Here is a 13,700-nt window from a genome sequence, read left to right as displayed (position 1 = left end):
ACAATATACTCTGCACATGGTTTGAAGGTAAAATCTGTGTCTTTCCCCAGTGCTGCACTCCAGGGGCTGTCTAAGAAAGCATTTACACTTTCATACTGGGGAAGAGAGCACACAAATAGCACCATGTTTGGTCTGGTTAGGCTGGAATTAAATTCAGCCCTTCTGTCCCAAACCAAGTGCCAGCAGCCAGCCCTTCCTCATGTGAGTAGGTTTCACTCCAGCAAGAAAACACCGTGGCCTGAATGGTTTCAATTTTGCATTACTCTGTGGAGTTCAGACCTACAATTACCTGAGTCCTCACCAGTGATACCCGCTTACCCAGCTTCCCTGCACAGGGCAGGATAACAATGACAATGACGGGGTTTTTGGCCATATTCTTACACCACCGAAAGTGAAACTTTGCCCTGTGTCACAGTGCTTGATAGAAGCAAAAGCAAATGTCTAGCTGTCCTTGAATTCGGTAATAATGAAGATACTGTAAGAAGAAGAGCACAGCTTTGAGAGAATAATCATATATAATATAGCTAACACCGTAAGGCAGCTCTGTGTAAAGAGCAGAAGGGCAGTGAGTCAAGCCAGCGTTTGATCCCCTTAAAAAAGCTATTTTTCTAACATAGGATAGATATCTCTTGCATTTACTGCATCAGATGATTCATCATAATTAATAAAAAAATAATAAAGTATTCATCCCTTGTTGGATAGTTTATGTGTGTGGGTGTGAGATAGGGTTTATTATGCTCTGCGAGTAAACTGAATTAAAGTACAGAATTGAAACAATGATTATTTCAATCATTATTAAATCATGTTCAATTAAGAACAGCTTGATGATTAGCCAAGGGATGCTTTTGGCCCCAAAAGGTGAGGCCAGTGTCATAGTGCAGCGGCGACTCTCTCTCTCTGCGACTGACAGGGAGGGTCCCGTTCGAAATTGCTTTCTTGCCGGTTGTTGCGTGTCTGATCTTGTTGGTTTTTCTTTAATTCCTGTAATTTCAAAAAAAGAAAAGCGAATAAGCTGCATGAGGGTCCATCCTCCAACCGGGTACGGTGTCTGCACAAGCTGCTGCTGAGGATGGATAGTGCATTGCTCAGTGATGACACCACTCCATCAACGGGGGCTGTTCCGCAGTGTTACGGCAGCACGAGGTCCGGAGGGCTCAGTCTCTGCCGCTGCCTCATGGCACAAATCCATCTCTGCGTCACTGTGTTTGTTGGCAAGTGTCTCTGGGCAAGCTGGAAAAAAAAAAAAAAAAGTAAATTATTTCATTGCACACGATGGGACCAGAATTGCAGGTGAACACGCGTTAATTTTTTTTTTTTTTTTTTTTTAGGGCCAAAATCTTGGAAAGCAAGGCTTTGGCTTCTTCTGATACGGATTGTTTGCCGGAGTACCTCCAGGTCTGGTATCCAGAGATATGAACTGGAGAGCCCACATCCCACTCCTGGCCACCACCACAAGCCCATCACCCGCCTGGGGTTTCAGGCAGCAGTAGGGCTGGTGGCCCCAGGTCACAGTTCATCGTCCCGCTCTCTTACAGACTTTCCAGCCTTAAAAGAAGAGATGTCTGCTGCTGAAACCCTACCGCATTAACTCTGACAAATGTAAAAGTAGCTAAATAACAGGAACAGGAAATAGCTACCCGAGGTTTGCCAGCTGCCAGCCAAACTCTAACCCACTCAAATAATTTTTGAGCCCAATTTACTAAAAACTGTGATCTGGAGTTAAACATAGCAAGATGCAAATAACATAGGGCAAGACCTGGCTTGGGCTGGATCCTTCCTTTGGTTTGCAGGCCTTGGAATAACTCTCCCTGTTTATTTGGTGCTGGGAAGCGCAGAGGGACTTCTGGGGCTTGTGGATGCTCAGCACCTCCCAGGAATTGCTCCACATTTTGCAGTATCAGGCCCTTGATAGTAGGTTACCAGTTCTCCGGAGCACACACAGTATACTTAGAGATGCGTTGAAATGAGAGACTGCAGATGAACGGATTTCATCCGGGATCCTTTCATTAAAGCTTGGATGGACACGCACACAAACTGAATCCCATCGACTGTGGAGCACAAGGTAGCTGTTTCCAAACCCTGTTACTGGGGAACTCACAGTGGAAAGAGTTGGGCACCACTCTGAAATGCCATCACCATTTCAGTCCAGTCCAGCTGGTCTTCGGCCATAGCCGGTAGCATGGAGCACCCCAAAGTCTTACCCTTTGGTGACTTTTTGCCCTTTACTAGGTGAGGATGGTGGTGCAAGGAGGAGCTGTGGGAGACCTGGGCTTCCCATAATGAAATGGTTGGGGTTTCGACCATGAAATGCTCTGGACTTAGCCTCATTGCCTTTTTTCCTTCTTCCCAAATAGAAAGAGTCCATGTTCCCTTTCAGCTGCATCTCTACCTGGCACAGTTAATTTTTCTTCGAGAGACCAGGCAAGCTCATTTCACTTTGGGACACATGGAGGTGGGCAAAGGGGAAGCCATGTCCAAGGTAGGGTTTAGGGTGTCTGGCCATGCCCATGGATCTGTGGTGTTCATGCACTTTCTAATTTAGGGACGGGAGAGAAAGGATTTTTTAAAGATGATTATATAGAAGAAAATGATACTAGTAGGGCATGGGCATGCCAAGTGTCCTTGGACAGTTAACCCTACAGCTTTTATCAAACTCCCATCTTGAAATGCTGGATGCACTGGTATTGAACAGTGAAGGTGGGCTGTTGCCTCAGATACAGAAGAATCCAAGATGTGCTTCCTCAGAAATACAAATTGAATTTCTGGGGCCAAGAAGGTGTTAAACCCTCAGATCAGTCCAAATTCCCATTATTTATATCTAGAAACTTAAAGGTCGCACCACAAGCACAGAGACCCTCATTCTCCACAAGAATCCCAGTTTTTCTGGACAATGGTGGTGTCTCTAGAAGGTGACACCAGTCACCACCACCACCAGTCTGGTTTCCTCCATACAAGACAAAGCTAACCAAGCAGGTAAGGCTGTTACAAACATGTGACCTTCTAAGGAACCCAAAGGTACATAAGTCCATAGGACCTGATGAAATCCATCCATAGGACCTGATGAGATACATCCACGGGTCCTGAGGGAGCTGGCGAATGAAGTTGCTAAGCCGCTTTCCGTTACATTTGAGAAGTCATGGCAGTCTGGTGAAGTTCCTGCTGACTGGAAAAAGAGAAACATAACCCCCATCTTCAAAAAGGGAATAAAGGAAGCCCCAGGGAACTACAGGCTGGTCAGTCTCACCTCTGTGCCTGGCAAGATCATGGAGCAGATACTCCTGGAATCTTTGCTAAGGCACGTGGAAAATAAGGAGGTGATTGGTGACAGCCAATGGCTGACATGACAACATGGCTTCACCAAGGGCAAGTCAGACCTGACAAATTTGGTGGCCTTTAACGATACTGCCACAGCCTTGGTAGACAAGGGCAGAGCAACAGATGTCATCTACCTGGACTTAAGCAAAGCGTTCGATGCTGTCCTGCATGACATGGCTGTAGATGAGAAGGATGGGGTGAGAAGCTCAACATGAGCCAGCAATGTGCGCTGGCAGCCCAGAAAGCCAACCCCATCCTGGGCTGCATCAAAAGAAGCGTGGCCAGCAGGTCAAGGGAGGTGATTCTACTCTGTGCTCCTGAGACCCCACCTGGAGTACGGCGTCCAGCTTTGGAGTCCTCAGTACAGGAAGGACATGGACCTGATGGAACGGGTCCAGAGGAGGGTCATGAAGATGATCAGAGGGCTGGAGCACATCCCCTATGAAGACAGGCTGAGAGAGCTGTGGTTGTTCAGCCTGGAGAAGAGAAGGCTCTGGGGAGACCTCATAGCAGCCTTCCAATATCTGAAGGGAGCCTACAAGAGAGGTGGGGAGGGACTCTTTGTCAGGAAGTGTAGTGACAGTTGTAACAGTTTTAAATTGGAAGAGGGGAGATATAGATTAGATACCAGGAAGAAATTCTTTGCTGTGAGGGTGGTGAGACCCTGGCCCAGGTTGCCCAGAGAAGCTGTGGCTGCCCCATCCCTGGAGGGGTTTCAAGGCCAGGCTGGATGGGGCTTTGAGCAACCTGGTCTGGTGGGAGGTGTCCCTGCCCAGGGCAGAGGGGGTTGGAACTCGATGATCTTTAAGGTCCCTTCCAACTCTAACCATTCTATGATTCTATATGAGGCTTCCAAAATTGAAAGGGTTTGGACCAAATAGTTTTCTTTCAGCTGTACCGGGGAAGCCAGCAACTTGCTGGATGAGCAATGTATTTTCAAATGCTGGGGATGATTCACCAGGAGGAATGTGACTGGGATGCAGCGCTCAGGCTCTAAGGGCTCCACAGCATCTTGTGAAAGGCAAACAGTTTGTTCATTAGACCCTTTTATTTACTTGTTTATTTATTACAAAAGAGTCTTGTGGGTGTGTTTAATTTGGCCTGAGACACCACTGCCCTCTTGTATTTCAGGTGGTGGCTTTTTTTCAGACCACTCCAGGATTTTCACAGTGACCTGACAGCCAGCAAAATATATTTGGTTGTTTCTTCTTTTTTGGTCTCAGCCATAAATATCCTCTGTACACAGCTTGTGATATATTGGAGCTGCACATCCAAATGCTGTTTGTTAAACTAATCTATAAATTTGTCACCGCTATATAAACAATTAAAACAGCAGAAATCATTGGGAATGGTGGGCCATGGCAGAGCAGGTGGTGTTGCTGGCAGATGCTGTGGGCACTGAGCACTGCTGGCATAGTCAGAAAGTGATGGACAACTTCAAGGAAAGCAACAAGAAAAGGCAATTCAGGGCTATTAAATGCCCCCATTTTCATTACATCTGCTGTAATTTATTTGTTCCCAGTGCGGTAGTAATGTCAGTTGTATGCACCTGGAAATATGCTGTATAGAACACTTAAAGACCAAAAAAAATATAAATGCCTGTAATCTGATCACTGTCGTGTAGGCATACACCAGAGACCAGCAAAAATAAAAGTTATATTCCAGTAAATGAGACTGTAGTTTGGCAGCCGAGGAGTAATCTCTTTGAGTGTTGGATCAAGTGGATCAGAACGGTGCCGGGTGCTGTGTATATAAATAAAGTGATGCTGTTAATAGTAAACAGCTCCACTGCTTTTTTAAAAGACATATTTCTTTGACACATGCAGAAAGTTAAAGTTACAACTCTGTGAAATTTCAGTTTGCTCCCTCATCTGTGTATCATTTACTCTTTGGATGCTTGTGCTAAGAACTCAGGCTTTCAGAATAATGTTTATGGTAGGTGGTCCCTTCAAAGCTGGTTTCTTTCACTGAAACATTTTGATTTGCTGCGTGAGACTCATGCAAACTTTCCCTTTAACTGTATCCAATCCTGTGATGAACCAGTGCAAGAGGAACTACTGTTGCAGTATTTCCCCGTTAATAGAGTTGGATACTTTGAAGTGCAATTCTTCATTGAATTTCAGGGCCAGAGAAGTTGTTTGGCATTCCCCTCCCTGTCATTCCTAAGTGAAAAAGAAAATGCATGATGGTATTCTTTATATATCAGCATATATCATTGCTTTTACGCACATACATTAACATAACGATAACTGCCCTTCGTGGTTGCTCTGGCCATGGCGCTCTCAGCCATAAAATAAATATACTTTCTGCTTTAGAAAATTACTTTCTCAACAGAGTTACAATTATTATGGTGAGAACACGTGATATCGACAGAAAAATTCAAATGCTTTCCCCTGTGTGTTCACCTAAAGAAGGCAGCATCCCATTCTCCTTAATAAGCCACAAGAGCACTTTCCACCAGGACACTTATCAAAGAACAAAAGGCTGCAAAACAAGAAATTAATTTTTTTCTCTATAAAGATTAATATCATAAATCAGCACAGCCATGGATGCATGGAACAGGACCCCTGTTTCACATGGGGTGGGCACTGTACACGAGGCGTAGCTGGGTGCAGGCTGAGGGGACACTTGCTATGGAAGTGATGTGCACAAGCATCACAAAAATCAGACGAAAAAATTTTAAAAACTTAGTAAATCAACAGAGGATCCTTTTCCTATTAATAAAATAACACACACACACACAAAAAAAGGCAGGTTTGTCTAGATTAATGTTACACTGCCTTCTAGACAATAAATCCTCCCTCACAAGTAAAATACCCCCCCTGGAGCATGTGGGGCCACCGCATTTATTTGGCTTTTGCTAAATTCTAAAAATCAATGAGACTTCAGGCAGTAAATGCTCAAACAGAGGCTAAAAGCATCACAGGATATTTGCCAGTAACCTCAGCACGGCTCCCATCCTCTTCACGTGGGCTATTGCAACCTGTGCTTGACTCCAGCGCGGGGACGGTGCTCACCTGCCTGCGCGGAGCTGGAAAACCCAGCAGGGAAAACAGGCGGAGGAGAGCAAGGGCTGAATCACCCGGAAGGATGGGCAGCCAACGCACAGAGGGAAAACCAGGCTTAAAAAAAAAAAAAAAAAAGGTTTGGTTTCTCTTGAGGTGCTTTGCTCCCAAAGCAGTAACACATCACCGAAGAGCAGCATCGGCCCTTTTAAAGATGAAGCAATGGATATTATAAGTGAATTATCAAATTTTTTGATATTGATTTTTTTAACTTATTGTTTTATATTGATTTTGTGATTTATTTTTTTTTCCTCTATTTTTTTCTCTCTCTCTGCTTAAAAAACTGCAAGCAAGCAGTCCGTTTCCATTGGTCTGCCGGTGCAGCATCCTCATCTGGGTGGCAGCTCCTCACCGCAGCCCTGCGCCGCCTGACTCGCCGGCCTTGAAAGGCACTGGCAGGAGAGCTCTGACTTCCTCCGAAAGTCTTTGTGCGCTCTGGCGAGCCCATAAATCAGCCCACTCACGCTGTGCGACCTTCTGACATGACCAGCAGACAGGAAGATGGGGAGTGCGAACCACGGTGCCGCTCAGCAGGTGACCGCTGGTGACGGAGCTATAATTTAAGCTCCTGATAAAAAAAACCCCTGAAATGTCGAGACGTTGCACATGGAAAATGAGATGCTGCCCTTTGCTGTGTCCTTGCTGGGGAGGTAAGAAAGCATGGGGGATTATCATTTTTTAATTATTATAAAGATTTTAATTCAAGGTAAGACCCTACGTGTAGACCAGATGTAATTCACGTTGGTTCCCTTCCCCTCCGGCTGGCAGCAGCTGGGGAATTCATTGAGAGCGACACCCAAAGATTTGCAAAGCTGAGAGCAATGTTGGGGTTGTGTTGCTACTGCAAATATTTGGAACTTTACCTCTTTTCCTTTTAAAAAACGTGTTGTTTTCACCCTCGGTGCTGCCCCCTCCATCTCTCCTCCAGGGCACCCAGTCTCATGAGCTTTTTCTCAGCAATTCTGGGCTGGAATGAAGGTAGAAGAAGAAGAAGGAGAAGAAATTCATAAACTCTTCCTTAAAGAACCATTGCCTATGGAGAAACTGCTCTATGTCCTGCAGCATCCTGGTGGGATTGCCTTCAGCTGAACCACATGCCGAAATTACAGTGTTCAAATTGTTCAGAAAAGCAATAGAAAAACAAACCTCAGTTTCTCAGTGGCTCTGTTTATGTTCTGGCTCTACTTCTGCTGGGCAACCATGGTTAAAAAGAAAACTTTTTTTTTTCTAATGGGAAAAAGTCCTGTATTTAAAACCAGTATTGCCCTACCCATGGGCAGACAGTTACTGCACGTAGCTCAGCAGAACACAGCTGTGTACATTCAGCTCCTATTTCCACAAAATCCCTGCAGAAGGATTCATTTTATCTGTTGGAAATGGCTTATCAAGGCCAGGCATCTCAGAGTTTTCCCAGTAAATCCAGGTCCGGGCAGCAGCGGTTCAGCCCACAGCACGGGCAGCATCCTCACCCCATATGGAGCAGGACCTGAGCAGCCCTGGACTTTCCTTGCCCTGGGTTTGGGGGGCGGATGCCCCCCATAGCCAGCTTCCAGCAGTACTTGGGGCCATCAGCAGTGCAGAGGCTTGTCCTCACACCGATCACCACTGCTTACTTTCCCACTTGAACGTTAACGGGATAACGTTAGCCAAGTGCTTTGAAGATGAAGAAGAAAGACTAGGCAAACACGGGCAGACAAACAGAGTGCTTCATCTTCTGCGCGGTGCTGGGCGAAGACTACTTCCAATTATTTTTCCCAGTGTCTCCACATACTGGAGAAGACGGGTCACAGCTGAGCTCTCCTTCCCCCCAACCCAAAACATACTATTTGATCCATCCCCGCAGGATGCCTCTGCGAAGCACACACTGATGCATCGCCGGAGTTGCCGTTTATTTAATTCAACAGTCATTAACCGGAGTAATACTATAACCCACTGAGTAAACATTTCTCTATTGTTTCTAGAGATTACTGTGCTGGGAAGTCATTAATAACCTGGAAGTACATTCAATTTATCTTTGTTTATTAGCTGTTTTTGTCAGACGTGAGGATCATCCTCCTGCTATTGAAGTATCACACTATGACATTAGCCCCGACTGCAGCCTCTCTAAAGTCAACAATCTGATATGGTCATTAATCTCACACTTCAAAAGGGAAGACAGGAGACGGAGTAGGAAGACTCACATCTGCTCTTCCACTTGCTGATTGCCGTGGCCTGACTTCAGATAATGGCTCAGTCTAGCATCTTCCTTGCCTGCTAGACCCTCCCAGGGTCCTCAGATTTTCCCTTCCAGCCAAAGCTGACCAACAGATACGATGCAGGACCCGTAGGAGACCTGTACCCTGAGGAACAGGAGCTGGAGGTGTTCCACATGCCCCACATCACCTCAAACGACTGCATTTAGATGACCGAATCCCATCCCTAGCCTCTAAGCGTAAAGCTAAAGCTGCATGGCTACTCCCATGGATACATCCAGCTCATTTTTGAGCTAAAGCCAATGCGCCTTGCCCCAAATTCCAGTTTGGTGCACCGGGCCCTGGTATGTCCAGAGCCCATCACTGTGTCTGCGGCTTCAGAGGAAGATGTGATTCACCACAGACCTGCCAGGAGCTGATGGCAAGAGGGGACCTCAGCATGGAAGGTCCATTACTGCAAAGGTTAAATGATAAGCATTGCCTCCTCCAACTTAGTATGGAGCTCTTCCTTCACCCATTATCCAGACTTTTGAACAAAATAGAGTTAGAAAACCCACTGGGCTTGCTGTAGGAACAGTTTGGCATGTTGGAAATGGGTCAGAATTTATTTTGGAAGGAATGACTTAAAACACTGTTAAAATAATACACTTTACTAATAGCATATATATTTATTAATACTAATAGCAATCTTTTCATGTGCTTTCAGTACCGTTAACGCTGCCCCACATCCAGGACACAAGTTATTGTAACAGATGGAGCAGGAGAAGCCAGGGTGTAAAGTATCTTCTGTGGTTAAAGCCGTGGCACATTCAAGCCATCACAGCCAAACCAAACCCAGCATCATTTTTTTCTGGGCAGTGTTTGCTAAACCATAGAATCATAGAATGGTTTAGGTTGGAAGGGACCTTAAAGACCATCTAGTCCAAACACCCTGCCACGGTTGCAGGCATTAGATCAGGTTGCTCAAACCCGGCCTTGAACACTTCCTGGCATGGGGCATTCCCTGGGCAACCTGTGCCGGTGTCTCACCACCCTCACAGACACGCTACAAGAATTTGCTTTCTTAATAACTGCTTTCCTATCCAAGGAATTAGCTCATAGCACAAACCTTGGATGATAAACCTTTGCCCTCTGTGTATAGAAACCACCCTTCACTTGTCCTGGGAAAGTCATTGGCAGCTCTCTCATGGGTAGGAAGAGCTATCTAATAGCATTAAGGAGAAAATTCATTAAAAATGAAAAGGTCGTTAAACTTCATTAAAACTTCATGAAACTTCATTTCAATTCTCGTTTCACCAGGATATTACTTTTTCTTACTTACCTTTGGAGGTAAAAAGGAAGATGCCAACTACTCTTCTTTGAAAGAATGACATGTATGACCTACAGAAACACTTCTTTTCTCTTTTAATTTTTAAAGAGAGGGGTTTTAAAATTGTATTTTATGCTACCCACCCTCCAGGAGCTGGGATGTGGGGCTGGGAGAGCGTGGGGGAGAATTCTCCTTCAAGCCAGCTTGCCCAGCTGGCTGGCTGCTCTCCTGATGTTGCAGATTAGGTTCAAACCCCTCCAGGCAAGGAGGAACTTCACTGTGCATCTCCCACATCCTAAACAGATGCTTTAATCACTGAGATATTGCATAAGGAGAGGGAGGAGGGTGCCTTTGGGAAGAAACAACCTGCTTTTTGTTTCTTGAAAAAAGGTGTTAGGGCAGCAGTTTCAAGACCTCCTGAGATCTCCAGAGTGATGAACCCTGCCTGAAAAGGCACACTGATTTCTTTGAGCCTTAACTCTACTTATCTTTTCACCATTTTCTACCAACTGGCTTAAATGAGTCTTCATCTACTCCTCTCCAGATACCCCTATTTGGGATCTGCGGAGGTGGCTGGTTGAGGGAGATCCAACTCCTCTAATACCTTCATCCAAATATCAATTTTTTTGTTTGTTTTGAACACTCTGACACTTTTTTAATGACAGGCACCTCCCTATAAAACACGGTACATGCTATGCGTGGCTTAAACACTGAGAGCTGCAGCACGGCTGGTGCCAGTATTCACTTTTACCGCATACTTCATACATACGCTAAAGACGATGTATATAAGGTAGTATTTACCTGTAGCTATTGCTCATGCAGATGCCTGGTGCTCCATACCACAGCAAAGGAGAAATTACAATAGTCTTTCGATGAAAAACACCTTTTTTTTTTGCTCTCTGTGTGTGTGTGTGTTGCACTTTCCAGACCTGTCCACGGAAGAGACTATTTTCACAGCACTTGTTCTGGGCTTGGTTTGTCACGCAGGACCAGAGCAACCAGGGCATTTTCAGGAAAGATCAAGCAGTATCCCTTCCATCGTGTTAGATAACATGGTTTAGGATCAAGTATCCTTTAAAACTGCGATTGGACAAAATGCAATACATTTGTAATCACAAGCCTCGGGAGGATTGAGATTTCATCATGAGCTCGTGTGGGCAATGAAAAAAAAAATAAATTAAATTGCTGTATGTCGTCTCCATCCTGTAAGAGAAAAGGTTTCCTCTCCCAGCCCTCTCCCAGATTACTTTTTTGGCGAAATGACCACGGACAGGTACCCAAATCTTCACGCGAGTGTAATTTAACCATTTGCGCTGTAACTGGGGGAAGACTTGTGTGGGCCAGGGAGGGCTCGGTGTCTAAACCCTGCCAGTAGGTACCGGCACAAAGAAAGGGAAGCAAAATCTTTGATCTCAGTGAGGTGCTGATTTGTAAGGTTTGGGGGTTGTTAGGCCTTAGGAAGCCAGGGCCAGCACATACAGCAGGGTGCTTATCTGGCAGGGGATTAATGACGCATTACTATCTCCGCACTCAGCCATTTACCCAAGCATTTGAAGATCAGCCTACGTGTCAATGAAGGCATTAGAGCAGACACCTTGAGCCCATCGGGTTTATCTGGCTGCTGCTGACAGGAACAGTAGGTGACATGGAGCCAGGCAGCAAACTTCAAAGTTTTGTGGGCTGAAGTCTTGCACCGAAGAAAAACAACCTTTGCTGCTGGGGCTGGGACAAACAGCCGGGTGGGGAGGGCAGCTGGGAGATGAAAGGCTCATCCCCTCGGCATGTTGGCGGCCGCGCTGCCCGAGCTGGCCTTCATTCAATGGCGGGGGGCTTGTTTTAATGGAGACTTTCATCTCAGCCCTCCTGAAAGCAACGGTGTTTTAAAAGGAGGAACGGGAGGATTTGAAGCAGACGAAGACCAGGGAAGTCACCTGCTGCTTGGGCAAACACAACGCCCAAGAAGAGGGACGGTCCCTTGATGTTGTTGTTGTGGGATAAAATACAGTATTTGTTTCCAGAGGATGGGATGCTCTCTACAGTGGGGCCACAGGGAGGGAACAAGGGAGGGAAAAGAAAAATGTGAGAAGGAGAGGCAATTTTCCCAACACTTCTCTATTTTCCCAAATCTCACTTCCTCTGATTGATGCTATTGCCTCTGCTACAAATCTTACCCCTTCTACCCCTGCAGACCTCTGTGGTTAAAAACACCATGACTAAATCTTGCAACCAGCTTGAAAATGCCACTGAACTTAAAACCTGTATGATAGTTTTCAAAATTTTCACTTTTAAATAAATGAGGTGTTTGTTTAAAAGGTAGTGAGGTATTCTTTTCATGGTGAGGTAAAACACTGATCCTTGAGGCTAGGATTAATGTCTCGGTCAGTGAGCTTAACACCTTACGGTTTGTGTCACAGTTGTGATTTTAACTAAATAGAAATTTAAATGAAAGAAAAGATTACATGAAAATCCTTTAAAAATAAGTATAACCCATATTTCACCTTTATCTGTATTGTATGCTATCCAGGACAAATACATAAGGACCAAGGAAGGTCAACAAATAGGGACCAACACTCCTGGTTGCACATTTTAATTCTCTGAACAATATTGGTCTGAATAAATCTCTCAATAACATCCCCAGACATGGGACTACTTTTAAGAAGCCACCATTGAAGATCTGACCCTTTGCTCATGAAAATTCGGAGCCGTGCAGTTAACCAGTATGTTTGCAACCCAAAGATTTATCCAATTTTTTGGATTTTTTTTTCTCTTCAGTGCCAGTCATTTTATTATGGCCCACGCCATTCGATTGCAACACACTGGGAGCAGAAGAAGCAACATGATGAATGTCACGCATTTCCAAAGGTGTCAGATAAGGTGCTGCAAAGGCTGTGGAGCTGGTGGTGGGTACTGGTGGCTCCTGAAGCCACTTCGATGCCAAATTGGGTTGGAAGGAGCACCTCTGCCCTCTTCTGGGACAGCCGCAGCCTAACTTGACCTCCACAAGAATCTAAAGCCCCTTAGATGTAAAACATGGTTTGAGGAGGACAGCAGCTATGAAGATGCATCCATGAGAGCTTGCAGCTCCTGCACAAACCCCGTGCATTTAAATCTCACCTGGGCTCTGGGACTTGGCGCCTTTATTGGAGGACTTGAGGTAAGAATGCTCAGAAGAGGTATATTCCAATTTGTGATGTAAAGTAAACTAAAGCAAGTGCGCCCTTCCCTGTGGCGACCCACGGACACAAAACTCATCCGCGCTTCAGCACGTCTCGATCTCGCTCGCTTGTGGTCGAGGCTTGCATCTTCTTTTTTTTTTTTTTTTTTGGCTGCTTTTAATTTGTGGCCATTCAGTAACCACTAGTTGCAGTCCTTCTGGGCTCAGCCCCCTTTACAGAAGCTGTTCTCTGCAACCACAACCATTTTAGAAAAATCGGGATGTGATGGAATATTTACTCTTTGATTGTTTAACAACATCTGAGAATTCGAGCAATTCCCGTAAGACCCCGAGGAATGTGGAGCCAGAGGAGGGAAAGCCGTGCCAGAACCAACTCCTTTTCATTTCTTTTGGACTGCGGAAACCGGAGCCGAAGAAAAGCTGGGATAATGAAGTGTATGGTGGTTTTAATTAGCTGCAAGCTGGCGCATTTCTGGAATGTGGGAGTTGTATTTGTTTAATGATGAATAAATATGGAATGGTGTGGGTGGGTGTATAAGATAATACATAGTGCCATAATGCATAGGGAATATAAGGAATGTCGTGCAGTATCACAGTGCTGTCACATAGCCCATGGAGCTGTGCTCTTCCCAAGGGAAATCTCT

The sequence above is a fragment of the Numenius arquata genome, chromosome 10 (genome assembly GCF_964106895.1).
Source record: "Numenius arquata chromosome 10, bNumArq3.hap1.1, whole genome shotgun sequence".
Classification (NCBI taxonomy): Eukaryota; Metazoa; Chordata; class Aves; order Charadriiformes; family Scolopacidae; genus Numenius; species Numenius arquata.
The sequence above is the reverse complement of the archived record's forward strand: the minus strand, read 5'-3'. Positions refer to the sequence as shown.